Genomic DNA, 23,933 nt, shown 5'->3' on the forward strand with positions numbered 1-23,933 from the left:
CAACCCATGGAGGTCTGGATTTGGAGTCACACTCAGAATTAAAGTGGAAAACCACACTACAGGCTGATCCAACTTTGATGTAATGTCCTTAAAACAAGTCAAAATGAGGCTCAGTAGTGTGTGTGGCCTCCACGTGCCTGTATGACCTCCCTACAACGCCTGGGCATGCTCCTGATGAGGTGGGGGATGGTCTCCTGATGGATCTCCTCCCAGACCTGGACTAAAGCATCCGCCAACTCCTGGACAGTCTGTGGTGCAACGTGGCGTTGGTGGATGGAGCGAGACATGATGTCCCAGATGTGCTCAATTGGATTCAGGTCTGGGGAACGGGCGGGCCAGTCCATAGCATCAATGCCTTCCTCTTGCAGGAACTGCTGACACACTCCAGCCACATGAGGTCTAGCATTGTCTTGCATTAGGAGGAACCCAGGGCCAACCGCACCAGCATATGGTCTCACAAGGGGTCTGAGGATCTCATCTCGGTACCTAATGGCAGTCAGGCTACCTCTGGCGAGCACATGGAGGGCTGTGCGGCCCCCCAAAGAAATGCCACCCCACACCATGACTGACCCACCGCCAAACCGGTCATGCTGGATGTTCTCCACGGCGTCTCCAGACTCTGTCACGTCTGTCACATGTGCTCAGTGTGAACCTGCTTTCATCTGTGAAGAGCACAGGGCGCCAGTGGCAAATTTGCCAATCTTGGTGTTCTCTGGAAAATGCCAAACGTCCTGCACGGTGTTGGGCTGTAAGCACAACCCCCACCTGTGGACGTCGGGCCCTCATACCACCCTCATGGAGTCTGTTTCTGACCGTTTGAGCAGACACATGCACATTTGTGGCCTGCTGGAGGTCATTTTGCAGGGCTCTGGCAGTGCTCCTCCTTGCACAAAGGCGGAGGTAGCGGTCCTGCTGCTGGGTTGTTGCCCTCCTACGGCCTCCTCCACGTCTCCTGATGTACTGGCCTGTCTCCTGGTAGCGCCTCCATGCTCTGGACACTACGCTGACAGACACAGCAAACCTTCTTGCCACAGCTCGCATTGATGTGCCATCCTGGATGAGCTGCACTACCTGAGCCACTTGTGTGGGTTGTAGACTCCGTCTCATGCTACCACTAGAGTGAAAGCACCGCCAGCATTCAAAAGTGACCAAAACATCAGCCGGGAAGCATAGGAACTGAGAAGTGGTCTGTGGTCACCACCTGCAGAACCACTCCTTTATTGGGGGTGTCTTGCTAATTGCCTATAATTTCCACCTGTTGTCTATTCCATTTGCACAACAGCATGTGAAATGTATTGTCAATCAGTGTTGCTTCCTAAGTGGACAGTTTGATTTCACAGAAGTGTGATTGACTTGGAGTTACATTGTGTTGTTTAAGTGTTCCCTTTATTTTTTTGAGCAGTGTATATATACAGTATATATATATATATTTAGGCTTAACCCCAGAGAGATAGAGATATACTGGTGGCATGCTATGACACCAACATGCATTTCTTTATACAGATGACTACTGCGTCTGTTATATAGATATAGAAGATCAGAAGGAGGATAATTTGTTAATTTTCAATCCAAATATTTTGTATAAAGAAATGCATTATATTGTTAGATTATAGGAGTAACTTGGTAGGCCTGAAACAGTCTTCCTCATCTCAAGTTCAACTGTCGGAGTCAGTTGGAGTGTACTTCCTTCATATCACAGGCATGCGGTAGCTAAAGCTTAATAATAGCCACACCATACCAAACCTTCACAACGTTTCTAAACTTTGTTAGGGTAATATCAAGAGTAAGTCAAGCCATTGTTTATCGGGAAAATACGAGCTGAAGAGCAAATGTAAAACAGGGAAAAAATGCACTACCCTCCCCTGTGCCATCCCAAAAACCACACAACCCTCCCCAAAGCAAAAATATACGTTTGACAACCCTCCCCTATTTTGGACCATCCCCACAGTAAATGTGGATCTGTCCCTTAGCCTAACATTACTACATTACATGTTGAACTTCCATCCTCTCAGGCCAGGGGCACAATGTATGAATTCATGGTTGAATCAGAATCACCGTTATAATCATTGGCCAGTACGGAGAATTAAGTAAAACCAAAAGTCCAAATCCCTATCACCATCCATGGCTAATTTAGGAAAGTGACGATTTTAGCGAGATGCAATCAATCAATCAATCAATTTTATTTTATATAGCCCTTCGTACATCAGCTAATATCTCGAAGTGCTGTACAGACACCCAGCCTAAAACCCCAAACAGCTAGTAATGCAGGTGTAGAAGCACGGTGGCTAGGAAAAACTCCCTAGAAAGGCCAAAACCTAGGAAGAAACCTAGAGAGGAACCAGGCTATGAGGGGTGGCCAGTCCTCTTCTGGCTGTGCCGGGTGGAGATTATAACAGAACTATGCCAAGATGTTCAAAAATGTTCATAAGTGACAAGCATGGTCAAATAATAATCATGAATAATTTTCAGTTGGCTTTTCATAGCCGATCATCAAGAGTTGAAAAACAACAGGTCTGGGACAGGTGGCGGTTCCATAACCGCAGGCAGAACAGCTGAAACTGGAATAGCAGCAAGGCCAGGCGGACTGGGGACAGCAAGTAGTCACCACGGGCGGCAGTCCCGACGCATGGTCCTAGGGCCCAGGTCCTCCGAGAGAAAGAAAGAGAGAAGGAGAAAATTAGAGAGAGCCAAGATTTTCAAAATGTTCATAAATGACAAGCATGGTCAAATAATAATCAGGAATAAATCTCAGTTGGCTTTTCATAGCCGATCATTAAGAGTTGAAAACAGCAGGTCTGGGACAGGTAGGGGTTCCATAACCGCAGGCAGAACAGTTGAAACTGGAATAGCAGCAAGGCCAGGCGGACTGGGGACAGCAAGGAGTCACCACGGCCGGTAGTCCCGACGTATGGTCCTAGGGCTCAGGTCCTCCGAGAGAAAGAAAGAGAGAAGGAGAAAATTAGAGAGAGCCAAGATTTTCAAAATGTTCATAAATGACAAGCATGGTCAAATAATAATCAGGAATAAATCTCAGTTGGCTTTTCATAGCCGATCATTAAGAGTTGAAAACAGCAGGTCTGGGACAGGTAGGGGTTCCGTAACCGCAGGCAGAACAGTTGAAACTGGAATAGCAGCAAGGCCAGGCGGACTGGGGACAGCAAGGTGTCATCATGCCCGGTAGTCCTGACGTATGGTCCTAGGGCTCAGGTTCTCAGAGAGAAAGAGAGAACGAGAGAATTAGAGAGAGCATACTTAAATTCACACAGGACACTGGATAAGACAGGAGAAGTACTCCAGGTAACCAACTGACCCTAGCCCCCCGACACATAAACTACAAGTTTATTCAAGTTTTCTGATAATGACAGCTTGTAATGTGATGTGATTGTTGTGAAGCCAAATTCAAACTGGCTTCCCTTGACACTTATTTTTTGGTGCCCCAGGACCATTCACAGCTGAGCTCACTCAGTTTACCTCAACGTTGATTGGCTATTATTTTATTTATTTTTTTATCAAGGGAGGCCAAATGCTCGCTGGCTTCTCTTGCATTCAATGCCACTGGCGGCAACAATGGCATACTCTTTTTGACCAGACAGCATAGATGGACTACACATACAGAGACAGAGGGGTGCTGTTTCAATCACTTGGATGCTTTCTGCGGTGAGATACATTCAGCTTCTTGCGAATTGAAGGACATTTATGAAACATAGAGAGACAAAAGATACATTATTTAGTAGATTTTTTCTTTCTTTCTTGGTCATTTTTTGGGGAAGCCTGGCTTCCCTTGGCTCTATGAATACACACCACTTTGGTGTACAGCATGCTGAGGGTCCTGAGCAGCAGTGAGGCCAGGACCTGATCTGCTGTGGATGCAACAGGTTTGGCCAGGCGTGGGGCAGGCAGCAGTTGCAGTTGCTGTATACCTCTGTGGTGAATATGGGGGTTGTTGTATGGACATGCCCACTGATATTGAAAGGAAATGCTGTGGCTAGGGCACCGAACATAATTTTGCTGCTACAATTTTGTCCTGTACGTCCTGGAAAACAGAGTTTTGTGCATTGCCAGGAGGTACAGATATTACGTGCTGGCACTGGCTGACCTCCAGGACCTGGGGAATGACCACAGGGAGCAGCATTGCGCCCTTGGAGCTGCTTAGTTGCTGTGTGTCAAGGGTCAAGGATTGCTATGCTGATCCTCACACACATTACACTGGCTTCATTCCTGTGCCACAGCACCATATATGTGTGCATGTCCCTAAAACAAGGCTCTCCAACCCTGTTCCTGGAGAGCCACCCTCCTGTAGGTTTTTGCACCAACCCTAGTTGTAACTAACCTGATTCAACTTTCAACCAGCTAATTATTCAAATCAGATGTGCTAGATTAAGGTTGGAATGAAAACCTACAGGAAGGTAGGTCTCTAGGAACAGGGTTGGAGAGCCCTGCCCTGCTGCCTGCCCCACACCTGTCTACCCCTCAGAGGGGGTAAGGTTGAAGTGAGTAAGCAATGTACTTGCTACTGTCCTGTCTCCAGGGAAGATACATGACAGAAATTGTAATCTAGTAAGGTTACTGCTTCCTCAGGGGAGGTTACTAGGGTATTATAGCTATCTTGAAAACGCTGCTGCCTCTGAGGAAGGAAATGTTATAGAATAGAATATACTTTGGATTTTTGTTGCCTCAGAGGAAGATTTATTGGAGTAATAAAATTGTTTTTCTGCCTCGGAGTAATCTATGGCAGAAAGAATGATACTGTTGGCTTTTCTGCCTCAGACATGATAAGGTTGAAGTGAGTAAGCAATGTTCTTGTTATCCCGAGGGTAGTTATGCAGAGAACTGTGTTGACTTCCAGTGTGTTGACATACTATGTCAGAAATAAATCTTGGGCCATCAGCTCATGCTAGCTATACAATGCAATTAATAGTCTGATTTAATTTACAATTTACAGATAAAAAAACAAATATAGTTCCCCTTTTCTTGCTAAACAGAGCTTTGTTAAATGTGGATTCCCGATTTGGCCTGTGCTGCTGGCTAATTATTTGGCTATGTTAGCAAAACAGTTGCTAAATGCAATGGCTAAAACAGTTTAGCTAACACTTACTAGGAGAGCTTATAGATTGATGAATCAGAATACAGCAACAATTATTTTCGCTAATAGCAGATAACAAGGCTATTGAAAATAATTTAGCTAGCTATCTTACCACCACCAGGTAGCTTGCTAGCAGGTTATTTAGTGAACAACATATTCAAAACTTTATTTGTGAGATTAGCATAGAAACAACTTTCAAATGACAAATATAGTTATCTACAAAAACAGAATCATGCATTAAAGCAAAAAAATATATATGTTTGCTCACTATAGCAGACTGGTCAAATATCCTCTCAGATTATGCAGCCCTTTTGAAATGTTAACTTTGCCCTCACCATTGAGGCAACCAATCACATGTTTTCACGTTTGAAATGTAAGCTCCGCCCTAATCATTGAGTCAATCGATCACATAATTTCTGCCTTCAGAGGTGTAAGTAAAAAAAAAAATCTTTGAAATTTCTTTGTAATTTATAGACTTTTGGGATTATCCATGAACAATGAACAACTGAACAAATGAACAACTCATCCAGAACGCCGCAGTCCGTCTGGTGTTCAACTTTCCCAAGTTCTCTCACGTCACCCCGCTCCTCCGCTCTCTCCACTGGCTTCCAGTTGAAGCTCGCATCCGCTACAAGACCATGGTGCTTGCCTACGGAGCTGTGAGGGGAACGGCACCTCCGTACCTTCAGGCTCTGATCAGGCCCTACACCCAAACAAGGGCACTGCGTTCATCCACCTCTGGCCTGCTCGCCTCCCTACCTCTGAGGAAGTACAGTTCCCGCTCAGCCCAGTCAAAACTGTTCGCTGCTCTGGCACCCCAATGGTGGAACAAACTCCCTCACGACGCCAGGTCAGCGGAGTCAATCACCACCTTCCGGAGACACCTGAAACCCCACCTCTTTAAGGAATACCTAGGATAGGATAAAGTAATCCTTCTAACCCCCCCCCTTAAAAGAGTTAGATGCACTATTGTAAAGTGGTTGTTCCACTGGATATCATAAGGTGAATGCACCAATTTGTAAGTCGCTCTGGATAAGAGCGTCTGCTAAATGACTTAAATGTAAAATGTAAATGTAACAATTATGTTTGTTGAAAAGAGGAAAGGAAGAGCTACATTTCAAACCTATTTCTGAATTGTACTGTACTTTACTGTACTAAACTCTCATGTACTGTACTGTATTGTACTGAACTGTACGGTTGAATAATGTACACAGAGCCGTCAAAGTTCACACCCCTTCGCTTTTCCCACATTTTGTTGAGTCACAGCCTGAATTTAAAATGGATTACATTTATATTTTGTGTTACTGGCCTACACACAATACCCCATAATGTCAAAGTGGAATTATGTTTTTATTTTTTATTTTTTACAGACATTGAATATCCTTTTGAGCATGGTGAAGTTATTAATTACATTAATTACACTACAAAGATGCAGGCGTCCTTCCTAATTCAGTTGCCAGAGAGGAAGGAAACCACTCACCAATGGTGACTTTAAAACAATTACAGAGTTGAGGATGGATCAACAACATTGTAGTTACTCCACAATACTAACCTAAATGACAGAGTCTAAATAAGGAAGCCTGTACATAATACAAATATTCCAAAACATGCATCCTGTTTGCAATAAGGCACTAAAGTAAAACTGCAAAAAACTGTGGCAAAGAAATAAACTGTGTCCTAAATACAAAGCATTATGTTTGTGTAACAGGGTTATATTGGTAATTCCCCTTGCCACTCTATTGTTAAATCAATGGGTTTTTGGTTTTATTTTTGTCTTGCCTTCACCTACTCAACATGGCATCTTATTGGCTGGTTTGCGTAGCTTGCTTACGGGGGAGGATGTTTCAGTTAGAATCGTCCCAGTGAACAAGCACCAAACCAGCGGTAAGTTGTTGGTTGCAAACCACTGTACGTCAAAAGTGATTTTTATACTCCCAAGTGATGATTTAAATGTACAATTTATATCAATTTGTTTGTAAATGTTATTAGAACACCACACATAAGATGTAGCGTTTTTTGGTGAATATTTGTTGTGCATTTTGTTGTAGAGAATTCCAGCTAATACTAGCTAGCAACTTACTGTGTCGGGTGGGGGGGTTCGTATATTTTGTACAGTGCGTGAGTGCAGAGTTGGATGGTGAGCCGTACATTGCATGACGTGCAATTTTGTGCTGTTTCTATCAGGTACGTTGTTCAAAATATTATATTGTAATTGCTGTATTATTTTGGTAATCGTTCCAGTGAACAAGCACCAAACCAGCGTGCGTGAGTGCAGTTGGATGGTGAGCCGTGCATTGCATGACGTGCAATTTTGTACTGTTTCTATCAGAATAAATCTCCATGACTGGTGTTACAAGTTGGAGTTCGTGTCGATGATTGATTGTACACAACACAAGAAGAGTACTGTTACATTTGGGGCAAATCGAACAGAACACATCACTGAGTACCACTCTTCATATTTTCAAGCATGTTGGTAGCTGCATCATGTTTTGGGTATGCTTGTCATTGGCAAGGACTAGGGAGTATATTTTTTAAATAAAAATAAACTGAATAAATCTAACCACAGGCAAAATCCTAAAGGCAAACCTGGTTCAGTCTACTTTCCAACAGACACTGGGAGACAAATTCACCTTTCTACAGGACAATAACCTTAAACGCAAGGCCAAATATACTCACAAATTGCTTACCGTGATGATATTGAATGTTCCTGAGTGGCATATCTAGTTTTCACTTACATCGACTTGAAAATCTATGGCAAGACTTGAAAATGGCTGTCTAGTAATGATTAACAAAGAATAATGTGCAAATATTGTACAATCCAGGTGTGCAAAGCTCTTAGAGACTTACCCGGAAAGACTCACAGCTGTAATTGCTGCCAAAGGGGATTTAACATGTATTGACTCAGGGGTGTGAATACTTAGGTAAATCAGATTTTTTTTGTTTCATTTTCAATAAATTTGCAAAAATGTCTAAAAACATGGTTTCACAATTATGGGGTATTATTGTGTGTAGATGGGTGAGAAAAAAACATTAAAAAAGCAATTGAATACATTTTGAATTCAGGCTGTAAAACAAAATGTGGAATAATTCAAGAGGTATCAATACTTTCTGAAGGCACTGTAAATGCCTTAATTTAAAACAAAATATAGAGAAGAACTCAGCTGCGGATTATGCACACTGACGCCGCCTGGTCTGCTAACCTCAAAGTTTATGCACGTGCATCTCAGATGGAATTTTTGTGTCTCAAATGCGTGTGTGCGCGCAACCTGTAGACGTTTGTTGGTTGCGTCTATTGCAGTAGCTTTGTTCCAAGGCGTCAGTTTGCAACACACATACCAGTCGGCGCACTAGCTCTGGTACAGGGCGTTATGGTAGCTACTGTTGCTTGTGCAGCTAGCTATTACACACTAGCTAGGCTAGCTAGCGAGTACAGACTAGCTAGCTACTGTAGTACACACTAAACTCTTAGCTTTCATTTGCCACCAAATTTGTACATGGAAATTCCCTTTTCACAATCCAACCCATTGTAAACATATTGTTCAGGGACATTGAAACTGCCAGTATACAATAAATCCCAAGCTCCCTTCATTGCCTCCCTCCCTCTCACACACATATTTGTTCTGTCACACACCCACATGTCATATGTTATTATCAAGGCATAAAATGCTGAATTTTGTTAGGAATATTGTTTGATCAACGAAAGGCTTGGCTATTTCTAAGACTCTGTATTTTATGTATATTGCTTCATTTCCTGTTAACAGTAATAAGCTACTAGCAAACATTGTGACAACCAACCCCATATTGAGGCTGGATGTCACAAGTGAACAGATTGTGTTTGATGGCTTATAACTTAATGTTGGAAAAAGGACAATATGAGGATAAAAAGGGCCCCCATTTCAACCCAAGACCTTGGTATTTCTCCTAAGATTGAAAAGAGTCTTGTAAAATATGCTGGTGTTGAGAAACACACACAAGTAAAAAGTGTGACAACCAGCACCGGTCTACCCGACTCAATTCACTTGTTGCTAAACAGAGCTCCAACAAATGACCTGATTAAGGAGAGAAGAAACATCCCATGGGAAATGGAGGTTAGCTTTTGACTTGCTTGATTGTATTGTACACAAGACCAGGCTGTTATCAGACGAAAACATATCATATTTTTGGTTCTGAATCTAGATTAGATCCTTGACAGGTGACGTGCAGTTCACTGAGGAGATTTTGAAAAGGCAGATGAGGAATGTTGTTGAGGATGGTGGTTCAACTAAAAGGTGGTCCCATTTCCTTTCTAATGCCATTACTCGTCTTCAAAGCCCCTCTCTGTATTGGGAATTGAGTTTCAGTTGAGCATGTTGGCAGTGGAGGAGGATACGCTTCCTGTCCCAGAGCCGAGCGAGGAGGATATCTAATCCAACCCTTACGCAGGGTGATTACCATCCCCAGAAAGTGTCTGTGTTTTGATTCACGTGTCGATTTCACCTCTTCTCTCTGGTAGTGCCACTTGGCCAGATGGCACTGTGACTGTAGGTAGCCGAGTCTAAACTAATGATAGTCTCTTGGAATTCCCATAGGGATCTCTTCCTCTCTTCCCCATTCACTCATATTCTGTAGGTCAGTGTCCTCCAAACACCTTGCAGGCTTGTAAATGACTGTAAGGTGATACAAAGGACACATGAGTGCGCTTGGCCCACTTTTTCATGACTCTTTGTGACTGTAAACAACACAGAGGAGTTGCACTGAAAAAGGGGGCCATGTTGTCACCTCTCCCGGTGCAATGTGTGATAGTTACCAATTTGACAGTTAATTGCCAGGGCACAGGTGTGAGATGGCACACATTTGTAACAGGGGGTGTGTGTGTATATATTGACTTCTGGAGAGAATGCAGAACAGATCAGTATAAACAGTTTATACATAAATTATTACTCCTACACTATTATGGGATTTCCCAAGCTTTATCTCTGAGGCATAAAATCGGTGGTGATGTCAGTTACAGAGCAAGTCCGTACCATGTACTTTCTAACAGCCTCAGATTTCTGAAAACTGGGGGACCCCAGCCAAGTCTATGAGTCTCTACATGTTGCCAAATCTCTCAACCTTTTCTCACTGCTCTTTTCTTTCTTTGTCCCTCATGTGAAAAATGTTTTGGCATGAATCACGGTTTCGACTCCCCGGGTCTTAGCAGTGTTTCTGTCCGTGTCTGCGTGTGTGTGTGGGGAGTGATTTGGAGGGAGTATGACACGGATCTGGATTGTGTTAACTCCACAGGGAGAGAGGTATCACTTTAAAGGCTTTGGCGTGGGAGGGAGCTTCCCGCCAGTGTCAACACGTCCCACAACCCACTTGGGAACGCCATATCCATCCCGTACCCACACTGCCACAGTCATGTTCCTCCTGTTACTCAGTGAGTAACCCTGCGATCGCATTTCACCGCTAAAGCTTCCTGTGCTTTCACATACATGCAAACAAACACACGCGTGCACACACACGCACACACATAAAATCGCACACACGCACAATAAATGCACACATACTGTACACTCACACATACATTACATTCAGACAGTACAGAAAGAAATGCATTTTCACATGACAGTAAAATAATTAATGATATGTACTTGTTAATTGCATCATTTGTTCTTTTGGCAGGATTTCTTGATTGTCAGCATGCTTTTGTGCTAAAATAAAAACACTCAAATATACATATTTGACGTAAAGGTTTTGGGAAATATTGCATTTACATTTTTACAATCTCCACAACAAAATAATTCTGCAACAGTGCAGCAGTGGTGCTTTATATGATTATTCCTGTGTGAGAGTAAGTTGACACGTGAGCGTAATTTATCCAGAACAAAAATATACACTGTATTGTGTGACAAACTGCACATTTTAGAGTGGCATTTTACTGTCCTCAGCACAAGGTGCACCTGTGTAATGATTATGCTGTTTAATTAGCTTCTTGATATGCCACACCTGTCAGGTGGATGGATTATATTGGCAAAGTAGAAATACTCAGTAACAGGGATGTAAGCAAATTTGTGCCCAAAATTTGAGAGAAATACACTTTTTGTGCGTATGGAAAATGTATGGAATTTTTTATTTCTGCACATGAAACATGTGACCAACACTTTACATGTTGCATTTATATTTTTGTTCAGTGTATATATACAGTGCCTTGAGAAAGTAATCACACCCCTTGACTTTTTCCACATTTTGTTGTCTTACAAACTGAGATTAAAATTGATTTATTTGTTATTGTTTGTCATTGATCTACACAAACTACTCTGTAATGTCAAAGTGGAAGAAAAATTCAAACATTTTAGAAAAATGTATGGAAAATAAAACACTAATATATCTTGATTAGATAAGTATTCAACCCCCTGAGTCAATACATGTTAGAATCACCTTTAGCAGCGATAACAGCTGTGAGTATTTCTGGGTAAGAGCTTTGCACACCTGGACTGTACAAATTTTGGCCATTCTTAAAAAATTCTTCAAGCTCTGTCAAGTTGGTTATTGATCATCGCTAGACAGCCATTTCAAGTCTTGCCATAGATTTTCAAGCCAATTTCAGTCAACACTGTAACTTGGCCACTCAGGAACATTCAATGTCGTCTTGATAAGCAACTCCAGTGTATATTTGGCCATGTGTTTTAGTTAATTGTCCTCCTGAAAGGTGAATTTGTCTCCCAGTGTCTATTGAAAGGCAGACTGGACCAAGTTTTTCTCTAGAATTTGGCCTATCCTTAGCTCTATTCCGTTTATTTTTATCCTCAAAAACTCCCTAGTCCTTGCCGATGACAAGCATACCCATACCCAATGTTCCCTCTAAGCTGCACGTGTGTGCGGGCGTGCAGCTTCCCACGACTGCCACGCAGAAGAAATATCAGCACGCAGAGAAGCACGAGATTGAACTTCACTCAACTTTCTAGAGTTTCCCTGTTACCACTATCAACGTGTCCCTTTACTGTGGGAATTGGGATCAAATCAACACAATATTATCCATTTTCAATGCAACATACCGAAACAAAACAAACTATGCAAGACTTTTAGTATGCAAAACTAACTATACAAGATATTTTGTTGTAGGCAGAACGCATCAGAGTAGGATTTCATTGCATTGACAGGCACAATTTAGGCACATATTCTACACAGACTGGTGCGCCATAACCAATCAGCTGCAGTAGGCCTATATGCAATTATAAACTGGGTGGTTCGAGCACTGAATGCTGATTGGCTGGCAGCCGTGGTATATCAGACCATATACCACGGGTATGACAAAACATTTGTTTTTACTGCTCTAATTACGTTGGTAACCAGTTTATAATAGCAATAAGGCACCTCGGAGGTTTGTGGTATATAGCCAATATACCACGGCCAAGGGCTGTATCCAGGCACTCCACGTTGCGTTGTGCTAAGAACAGCCCTTAGCCATGGTATATTGGTCATATACCACATCCACTTGTGCCTTATTGCTTAAATATACCATTGCCATATGGATCTGTGCCATTCACATCGAACTGGACTGTTTTTACAGCATCAGCAGTTGTGAGTAGATGCTCTACAAAGCGAGAGCTACATGTAGTGACTTGTGCACATTTGTACACATCCTTTGCTAGTTAGTAAGTTATTAGCCCAGTTATTGATCATTTGTAGACAGCAATGGAGTGATTGCCACCTACATGAGAACAAAACGTGTGCATTTCTAGACATATTTGAAACACATTTTGAGACAGGCTTGAATAAGCTAAGTAGCCAATCGGCAGAGGGTAGCATAATTTGTCTGATTCTCTGTAATAATGGTATGGGAATAATTATGCATTTTATTTTGTAAAGTGGTTTCTTGCATCAAACATAACAACATTTTCAGTCACCTCCTTGTCTGAAGCACAAGTGGATAAACAGGTTAATGTCACGCCCTGACCTTAGAGAGCCTTTTTTATGTCTCTTTTTGGTTTGGGCAGGGTGTGATTTGGGTGGGCATTCTGGGTGGGCAATGTTCTTTATTTCTATGATTTATATTTCTATGTTTGGCCAGGTATGGTTCTCAATCAGGGACAGCTGTCTGTCGTTGTCTCTGATTGGGAATCATACTTAGGCAGCCTTTTTTCCTTTTAGGATTGTGGGTAGTTATCTTTGTTAGTGGCACTATAGCCCTGTAAGCTTCACGGTTGTTTCTTCGTTTCTTGTTTTGTTGGCAACATTTACTAAAAGAAAAGAAAATGTACGCTCACCACGCTGCACTTTGGTCCACTTCTTTCGATGGCCGTGACAGTAGGCCACTCTGTTAGGCTTACATTATGATCAAATAGCCACAGTAGACTACTTGACCACTGTTAAAACTAACTTAAAACAGGTACAGCCTCAGTGTTCACAGTAAACGTGCGCCGGAATTTGCACAGAATTTTCACAACATTCAAGTTTGCACTCAGCAGACCTGAAATTTGCTCAGTGATGCAAATAATTAGAGGGAACATTGCCAAAAACATTTATGCAGCCACCACCGTGCTTGAAAATATGAAGAGTGGTACTCAGTGATGGTGTTGTGTTGGATTTCCCCCAAACATTGGCCTCATGGTGAAATCCCTGAATGGTTTCCTTCCTCTCTGGCAACTGAGTTAGGAAGGAGGCCTGTATCTTTGTAGTGACTGGGTGTACTCAAAGGGATATTTAATGTCTGCTTTTTTTTACCTATATACTAATATGTGCCCTTTGCAAATCATAGAAATACCTCCATTGTCTTTGTGGTTGAATCTGTGCTTGAAATTCACTGCTTGACTGAGGGACCTTACAACTAACTGTATGTGTGGTGTACAGAGATGGGGTAGTAATCAAAAAAGCATATGTAACACTATTGTTGCACACAGGTGCAACAAAACATAATCCAGCACATTTGTACTCCTGAACTTATTTACGCTAGCCATAACAAAAGGGTTGAATATTGATTGACTCAAGACATTTCAGCTTTTAATTTTGTATTAATTTGGAAACATTTCTATAAACATAATTGCACTTTGACATTATGGGGCATTATGTGTAGATCAGTGACACAAAATCTACATTTAATCAATTTTAAAATCAGGCTGTAACACAACAAAATGTGGAAAAAGTCAAAGGGTGTGAATACTTTCTGATGGCACTGTATTTGTTTCTCCCTTTCTCTAATCACTATTACAATCATAAAAAAATTCTGTTGTTGTTAATTATCTCACTTCGCTTTAGCTTTGTCATTCATTCTGAGAGAGAGAGAAAAAGAGAGAGTGATAGAGAGCGAGAGAGAAAAAGAGAGTGATAGAGAACGAGAGAGCTGTATGACCATCAGGGTTAGGTAGGTTACTTTTGAAATGTAATCCGTTACAGTTACTAGTTATCTGTCCAACATTCTAATCAGTAATGTAATTTTAGAATTACCCAAACTCAGTAACATAATCTGATTACTGTCAGTTACTTTCCCCTTAAGAGGCATTGGAAGAAGACTAAACGGATCCATCAAATGCATTTGGTGTGTCATCATAGTGGTCTCTGACTTGTGGTCAGACTTGCTCAGGTGGAACAAACTTTAATTTGCGCCTTTTTTAAATGCTGAATTGATTGTCATTGAGAAAAGGTGTCAATGTATTTGTTTCCCCGCAAACATCCTTTCTGAATTAAAAGTAATCTGTAATCTGATTACAATATTTTTCCTTGTAATGCAATTGATTACATTGGGTGGCAGACAGGCTAGCGGTTAAGAACATTGTGCCAGTAAATGAAAGGTCACTGGTTCAAATCCCTGAGCTGACTAGGTGAAAAATCTGTCAATGTGCCCTTAAATAAGGCATGTATCCCTATTTGCTCTGGATAAGAGCATCTGCATAGTGACTAAAATGTAGTTACAGTTTTTTTATAATCAGATTACAGATCATATGTAATCAGTTACTCCCCAACCCTGGATGTAGTGGGCAGTAATATTTTATGTGTATAAAAGGTATATTATATATACCTCCCATGCGACTCGTAATAAGACTAACAACATGCTGACTAGACTGGGCGCACGCTTGTGTCTGGGTAGCCATCGCGAGCATGTTGATTTTGTCCATCCACACCAGACGCAATCAGGAAAGGCAGGCCGAAATATCAAAACGAACTCTGACCCAACTATATTCATTTGGGGACAGGTCAAAAAGTGTTAAACATTCATGGCAATTTAGCTAGCTAGTCCTCTACTTCAACAATGAATCCACAGATAAAAGGGTAAACCAAGTTAGCTTCTAGTATCTCTCCTCCTTCAGTCTTCTTCTTTGGACTTTATATGGCGGTTGGCAACCAACTTTAAGGTGCACTACCACCACCAACTGGTCTGGAGTGTGGACCTCAGTTCATCAGCATGTAAGCAATTAGCCTATTAAACAAATGATCTGACTCCATAAGATAAATAGCAACTCTCACTATAGCTACGACTGTACCACTGATACGTTATGTCCTGCTTAGGCCACAGTTGCAAAGATATGAGTCACTTGGAGTATTTAAGGTATTGAAGGTAACAGAGCATCTGTGTCCTGAGGTACTGCCCCAACGTATGAGGTAAGCTACCTGTAGATCACCCCCCCTCCCTTCCTCCCTCTCTCTCATTCATATGAGAACAGACGGATGCAGCAGGATGGTCAGATCAAAAAAGAACACACCACAGGCAGAGTAACACAGACAGTATGTCTTAGAAAACCATATAGGCCTTGGATGAACTGTGTAGGATCCACGCATCCGTCCCATGCTTCTGTGCACTTTGTGACAGACCCCTTCCTAGCAGGCTCTCTCATGTGCCAACATTAATATCTCCCTGGCGTCGTTTGACTGACACAGTTATTTCCCTACACAGCATGACACATTTTTCCCACTGTAATTCGGTAGGATGAGAAGGCTTGAAGACAATGTCTCGGGGTGACTTTTTGTTCTCGTAGAGAGCACATTTCTTGCCGCTACAGAAGACATGTTGTTGAAAGGCAAGTTGTGATTTAAATAAGGGTTTTAATTAAATATTAACCAACACTACCAGTTTGTCCTTGTATTGACATACTTATATGTAAATGAATGTGCATTTTATGCATTTATGTTCCTGCTAAAAAAGCCAAGGTTACAACAGCTTAACTCAATTCCTTACAGGTTCTGGAACAAAGGCCGACGCCGCATATCCAAACAGATACCTTTCTGTGAGTCGGTCCCCTTGAAATACTTTCACAGTGAGTGACTCAGTCCTGTAGTTTTGTGACATTTAGCACTAAAAACACTACAGCCCTCTCTTTGCCCACAGGTATGATGCCATGAGTCAAGCTGTATGGGAGAACAATCCCCATAAGTCACTGTGCTCAATTTAAGACTTTCAGCTCAATACCAATAATCTTCTACACTTAGAGTGTTTGGAGAGAAATATGCTCAGCTAAAGGGGGTTCTTTTTCGGAGGGGTATAACATCTGATATATTGGCATTGCTCATAATGGTGATTCAAGAGAAAATGTTCTGTCACACGTTTGTCTGTTCTATGTTGAAGTAGAGATCGCCAAGACAGCTGGCTTCTTCGACAACGTCTTCACAAGTCTCCGAAATAGTTGTGACCACATCCTGCAAGAGGAACACAAGCACCTCTTTCATCGTCCTTTGTTCTTTCAAGGAGAATTTCATTTTGTTTCACATAAACTGCTATTTGAAGTGCATTGAGGTGCAACTTTGCTCGACATACTTGTTGACTTTTGATCTGCCAAACTAGAAATATGATTTTGGAGCAACATAATTATAATTTGGTTTATTAAAACATTACTAGTGCTTCCCTATCTGCAGACTTGAATCACTTGTTTATCTCTCACATCAGGGGAAATAGAACAAGGTTGCCAAACTGCAGTAAACACACTGCAACTCAAACCTGACCCCATCCGAAGCCATAGAAAGTCATTCACTAGTAGAGGGTTGGCTGTGTGTATTTAGCAAGGCTGTACAAGTTGTGAATGACTCCCAGTCAATCAATCAATCAAATGTATTTATAAAGCCCTTTTTACATCAGCAGATGTTAGTGCTATACAGAAACCCAGCCTAAAACCCCAAACAGCAAGCAATGCAGATGTAGAACGGTGCTAGGAAAAATTCCCTAGAAAGGCAGGAACCTAGGAAGAAACCTAGAGAGGAACCGGGGCTCGGAGGGGTGGCCAGTCCTCGTCTGGCTGTGCCGGGTGGATCATAGATGACCAGCAGGGTCAAATAATAATCACAGTGGTTGTAGAGGGTGCAACAGGTCAGTTCCTCAGGAGTAAATGTCAGTTGGCTTTTAAATAGCCGAGCATTCAGAGGTCGAGACAGCCAGTGCGGTAGAAAGAGAGAGAGAGTAAAAAATAGCAGGTCCAGTACAAGGTAGCATGTCCAGTGAACAGATCAGGGTTCCTTAGCCGCAGACAGAACAGTTGAAACTAGGTCAGCCACTGAATAACTCTGAGGAAATTATTTTATTTTATTTATACATTATCTAATGGATGCAGTGTATGGTTTAAGTAGATAGCACCCGTTTGAGCCTTTTGAAATCCTTAGATATTTTCCCACAGGAGTGGGAGAAAGAGGGATTGCGCAACGCCATTGGAGCCGCCACGTTTCTCAACACCGAGTGAGAAAACCCTGCAGGATAGGCTACTGCTGTGTAAATTGTGACTCAAAAATTTCAGGGCGTGGCTTTTTAGAAGTCCTTAAATCTCTATTCAAACCTGCCAGAGCTGTCACGCTTGAACTCCCCTGTGCTCAATCGTTCTACATGTCACGATGCTCCCTCTCATTGTGGGCACACTCAATACTCGTTACCATCTGTGTCGGGCAGTGCCAGGGTTAATGTGGGCACTCTGTTGAGGGGAGAACAGCTCATAATAATGTCCGGAATGGAGCAACCATGTGTTTCATGTATTTGATACCGTTCCACTGAACCCGCTCCAGTCATTACCACGAGCCCGTTCTCCCCAATTAAGGTGCCACCAACCTCCTGTGTAAGCACGCTCATCTAAATTATATAGTTAGCTGACAGACTCGATTGAGAGAGCCACAGGCCAGTGTGGTTAGCAGTAATTGGTGAGATCCCGTGGGAGCAGGCAGCTAGTGGGCTGGGTGCCTGAAGACCTACGCAGTTAGCAGGCTGATTCATGCCTTCAGCATCAGAGAAAGGAACAGCCCTTCAGTCAGTACCATGCAGACGCAAGTCTCTCACAACCAACATCACTGACCTCCTCCCTAAGGCCGGAATAAACGTACGCAAATACATTACACCGAGTCAACTGCAGAGAAGGTTAGGGGTTAAGTGCTTTGTTAAATGGCACAACAGAAGTTGTGCCATTTATTGGCACCTTTTCACTTTTCTTAAATAATTCCCCATTTCTTCTCAAATAAGTACAAAATTAAATCAAGTATTTTCTCCCTCCTGAAACTCAAAACTTGATAGCTCACAATGGACGGGATGTCAGAGAACGGATTCCACTGGTTGATAGGAAGATGCATTGATTTAAAACTGTAATGGGCTGAGCTTATAGGTCCTTATGGGACATTTGTTGCTGAGGAGATGCATATACGTACAACATGTCCTGACTGTAGCTCAAACGGAACAGGAGATATACTTGTTCCAAATGTTTTATATCAGTTGATGACTATAGCGCCCACCTTGGCGTAATCCTTTTGTAAAAGCCATAGCTCTATGGCAAGACTGTCACGCCCTGGCCTTAGTTATCTTTGTTTTCTGTATTATTTTAGTTAGGTCAGGGTGTGACATGGGGGATGTTTGTGTGTGTTTGTCTCGTCTTGGGTGGTTGTATTGTCTAGGGAGTTTTTGTAGAGTTCTTGGGGTTGTGTTCAGTGTAGGTGTTTAGGTAAGTCTATGGTTGCCTGGAATGGTTCTCAATCAGAGACAGCTGTCTATCGTTGTTTCTGATTGGGAGCCATATTTAAGGCAGCCATAGGCATTAGGTAGGTTGTGGGTAATTGTCTATGTCTATGTTTGACGTCAGTAGCTTGTGTCTGCACTTTCGTTTATAGCTTCACGGTCGTTTTGTTGTTTTTTTGTTTAGTTTGTGTTCGTGTTTGTTTCTTCTTCATTAAAAAGAGAAGATGTATCTATATCACGCTGCGCCTTGGTCCACTCTTTCACCTAACAACGATCGTGACAAAGACGCATCATTTATGCATCATTCGCGAAGTTTAGTCAAAATCGGGCCAGTGGTGTCTGAGATATTGCATGTGACTAATGTACATACTAACGTTCGTATGTACAGAGACAGATCCATAGTTGTCCCCCCCAGATTTCATTGTGGAGGACAATAACAACATCTCATAATGAATGAGATTACATGGACAGAGGGGACCTGATCATAGATCAACATTACTCTGAGAAGCTTGATACATATGGGGCCTAGATCATGATCAGAAACATAAATCACTATGCTATTAATCAGCTAATTATCCTGAAACAATATGTAATTCATACTCATCAGGTTGGTTAGTCATAAGTTATGACTAACTGTAACTTATGACTAACCATATAACATGTAGCCCAAAGACATCTATTAAAAACACCAGCAATATACACTACTGTTCAAAAGTTTGGGGGCACTTAGAAATGTCCTTGTTTTTTGTCCATTGAAATAACATCAAATTGATCAGAAATTCAGTGTAGACATTGTTAATGTTGTAAATGACTACTGTAGCTGGAAACTGCTGGCAGCTTCATTTAATAGTACCCGCAAACACCAGTCTCAACATCAACAGTGAAGAGGCGACTCCGGGATGCTGGCCTTCTAGGCAGAGTTGAAAAGAAAAAGCCATCTCTCAGACTGGCCAATAAAAATGTAAGATTAAGATGGGCAAAAGACCAGCATCCCAGAGTCGCCTCTTCACTGTTGACGTTGAGACTGGTGTTTTGCGGGTACTATTTAATGAAGCTGCCAGTTTAGGACCTGTGAGGCATCTGTTTCTCAAACTAGACACTCAAATGTACTTGTCCTCTTGCTCAGTTGTGCACCGGGGCCTCCCGCTCATCTTTCTATTCTGGTTAGAGCCAGTTTGCGCTGTTCTGTGAATGGAGTAGTACACAGCGTTGTACGAGATCTTCAGTTTCTTGGCAATTTCTCGCATTGAATAGCCTTTATTTCTCAGAACAAGAATAGACTGACGGGTTTCAGAAGAAAGCTATTTGTTTCTGGCCATTTTGAGCCTGTAATCGAACCCACAAATGCTGATGCTCCAGATACTCAACTAGTCTAAAGAAGGACAGTTTTATTGCTTCTTTAATCAGGACAACTGTTTTCACCTGTGCTAACATAATTGCAAAAGGGTTTTCTAATGATCAATTAGCCTTTTAAAATGATAAACTTGGATTAGCTCACACAACATGCCATTGGAACACAGGAGTGATGGTTGCTGATAATGGGCCTCTGTACGCCTATGTAGATATTCCATAAAAAAATCAGCCGTTTCCAGCTACAATAGTCATTTTAATGGACAAAAATTATGCTTTTCTTTCAAAAACAAGGAAATTTCTAAGTGACCCCAAACTTTTGAACGGTAGTGTATTACATATGGTCCTATTCCCATAAGAGGCTGGTCAAGTGTTTACCCAAAGTTTTACTGTGTGATATTATGTGGCCTAGGAGAAACATAGTGCTATCTTTTGTAGGTATATGTGTGATAACGTTTTGTTTGATAGGGTGAGTCACTCACCGGCTTAAGGGTTTTCCATTTGCAAGTAGTCTGGTAAACTCAGCTGCCAGTGTTTGCATAAGGAGATAAGTACTTATACACCTGCACAGGACAGGTATACAGAAAGCCCTCTGGTCAATGGATATATGGATAGACCGGAGGAGAAATACACTTCAGCACCTGACCTGGGCCGTGTTGGAATAGTTTAAAAATGCATCCTTCCTTCCTTAAAGTAATCACAGATGTGACATGTCCGCATTGGTTAAATAAAACCGAGAGACCCTTGCTTTCACATATCCAATCATGTTTGATCTGTGATTGCTCCAATTAGTGGAAAAAAGGAAGGAGGCATTCTAATCGTATTCAAACACGGCCAAGGGTTCAAATACTATTTGTATTCTTTCAAATATTTGAGTGTTTGATTGAACCTGCCAGGTCGAGCCTGATCTAGATGGGCAAGGGTTGCACTTGTAGGACTATTTCATTGGTTCCATTGTGTAAAAAATGCAGACAAGGTGGTTGAAAAATACAAATCGACACTGCCCTGCCCAATTTCAGAACCAGCCTCTGTCGGGGTTCCCATCCCCCTTTCTTTTCTTTTTTTTACCCCCTTTTTCTCCCCAATTTCGTGGTATCCAATTGTTAGTCGTTACTGTCTTGTCTCATCGCTACAACTCCCGCACGGATTCGGGAGAGGCAAAAGTCGAGAGCCATGCGTCCTCCGAAACACAACCCAACCAAGCATACAACCCGGAAGCCAGCCGCACCAATGTGTCGGAGGAAACGCCGTACACCTAGCGACCTGGTCAGCGTGCACTGCGCCCGGCCCGCCACAGGAGTCACTAGTGCGCGATGAGACAAGGATATCCCTGCTGGCCAAACCCTCTCTAACCCGGACGACGCTAGGCCAATTGTGCGCCGCCCCATGGGCCTCCCGGTTGCGGCCGGCTGCGACAGAGCCTGGGCTCGAACCCAGAGTCTCTGGTGGCACAGCTAGCACTGCAATGCAGTGCCTTAGACCACTGCGCCACCCGGGAGGCCCTTCCATCTCCCTTTCTGACCCACATACGGTGACGGTGACCTCCGGAAGTGACAACCCATTGAACTGTGATGGATAAGTACTGTTAAGTTGTAGAGCCACGCAGGCCTGGCCTTTGAACTGTGATATAGTACCGTAGAGGCCAACCTTATCTCACTGACCTGGCCCAGAAGAGTCAGTCCATTCATGGTGAAAAAACATGAACACACACAAGTGTTGGATGTGTTAGCCCAGTGTGGACCTGCCGACTTAAGACTCAAACACCATATCACACGTGCAGTTAGTTACACGTCATCATTCATTCATTATTTATGTTACCTGGCTATAGGTTATGTATCATGAGTAGGCTTATACCAGTGGTGGTCAGTGCTGTTTAAGATGTGGGAGGACACTTTTTTTTAAATGAGCATGGCCTTATTTCTATTACAGCATTTTGGATGACTGTCATTCATATTCCATTCACCCAGTTCAACGTAACAGTGATAGGTTTAGGCTACTACATGATACTCAAATTGTCCCTATACCCATCATGAGGTGTGCTACAACCTAGCCTATGAATGAAAGTATACACCATAGGTGCACACAGGTCAAGAGAAACATTTGAGGTGACAGACAGTGACACAGGGACAGACAGTCCCTGTGACAATACTGCATTGCACACTCTTGCCTGCATCTAGCTGATGTAGGGTGTAATCATTAGTCCAACAGTTGCAAATTAGAGTTTCTATTGGACAAATTCAGGTATGTTTATCCCTGTTTTGTTTGCTTCCGTTTAAGAAATGTTTTTCAACAGAATCGGCAGAATGAATACACCACTGATCACGTGTTAACACAGTTGACTTTCATAGCAGCCTTCTCGCATTGTATTCCTTCTCACATCTATGCGCTCTCCTCCTCTCGAAAAAACCTTTCCAAGCCAAATCATCTCATAACCTCTACACGGCCTACATCTTTGTCACCATATTAGCTAAAGTAACGTCATAGTCAACATAGCTAATAGAACTAACGCCTTAGTAAACCGCTACAATCATGCAGTAATGTTACAGTGTATAGTCAGTAAGCAGTTTAGCACTTACACCGGCAGGCCCTGGTGGCAATAAATTATTAAAACCAAAAGCTTACCTTGACTTGGGAGAGTTCCAGTATTTTGTTGGATAGACATAGCCAGCTAACTAACACAGCATATCTCTGTTTGAACAGGATGTTGAGTAGCCTAAACTAGCTAGCTGTATTTGCTAGCTAAGTAAGTGAAACTGAAAGTGAAAAAAATGACACTTGCTTCTCCTTAATTTTTTCAACTACTCACTGCATTTTATGCACTGCAGTGCTAGCTAGCTGTAGCTTATGCTTTCAGTACTAGATTAATTATCTTACCCTTTGATTGGGTGGATAACATATCAGTTCATACTGCAAGAGCTATGATAGCTTGGAGGATGTCCTCCGGAAGTTGTCATAATTACTGTGTAAGTCTATGGAAGGGGGTGAGAACCATGAGCCTCCTAGGTCTTTGTATTGAAGTCAATGTACCCAGAGGAGGACGGAAGCTAGCTGTCCTTCAGCTATACCATGGTGCTACCCTACAAAGTGCTGTTGAGGCTACGGTTGACCTTCATTGCAAAATAGTGTTTTAATCAATTGTTTGGTGACGTGATTATTTTCAGCATAGTTTTATCCCCCAAAATATAAATGTTCCTGTTTTTAACATTTTTATTTTTATGAAATTTACTGAGTAGGATGGTTCTCCCCTTCATCCTCTGAGGAGCATCCATTGGCCTATACTATACATCTTCATTCCAGTATAATCCCTACAGTGAGAAAATCTGCACCTACACACATGTGCAAGGGCAAGTTAGATGTGTTATCAATGTATACCCAGCAATGTCTATCGTGCATGTAGTTACACATTATACAGAATACAACCTACAGTCACTACAAGACATTAACTGCACATAATTACGAGTGCATTATAAACATTGTTAATTTGTGACAGTTCTATGATCAAAGGTCTCACCAGATCTGTTTGCTCGGTATCCATAGGAGTTGGTTATACAGCACAAACTGATCTGAGACCAGGACCTCGATGCAGCCGGTATAGGTGTTGCACAACGACACTCTAATCTATTCTATGGA

At 42.2% G+C, this 23,933-nt stretch overlaps 1 long non-coding RNA gene across 1 annotated transcript; it reads right to left on the reverse strand.

The window, feature by feature from the left end:
* Window positions 1-2,156: 2,156 nt before the first annotated feature.
* LOC139565912 (uncharacterized) lies at window positions 2,157-23,088 on the reverse strand. Its single transcript, XR_011673005.1, has 2 exons — window positions 22,926-23,088; window positions 2,157-3,210 (listed from the first exon to the last, which is right to left on the reverse strand). It is a non-coding gene; the product is annotated as an uncharacterized lncRNA (long non-coding RNA).
* Window positions 23,089-23,933: the final 845 nt, after the last annotated feature.

Source organism: Salvelinus alpinus, chromosome 2, assembly GCF_045679555.1.
Source record: "Salvelinus alpinus chromosome 2, SLU_Salpinus.1, whole genome shotgun sequence".
Taxonomy (NCBI): Eukaryota; Metazoa; Chordata; class Actinopteri; order Salmoniformes; family Salmonidae; genus Salvelinus; species Salvelinus alpinus.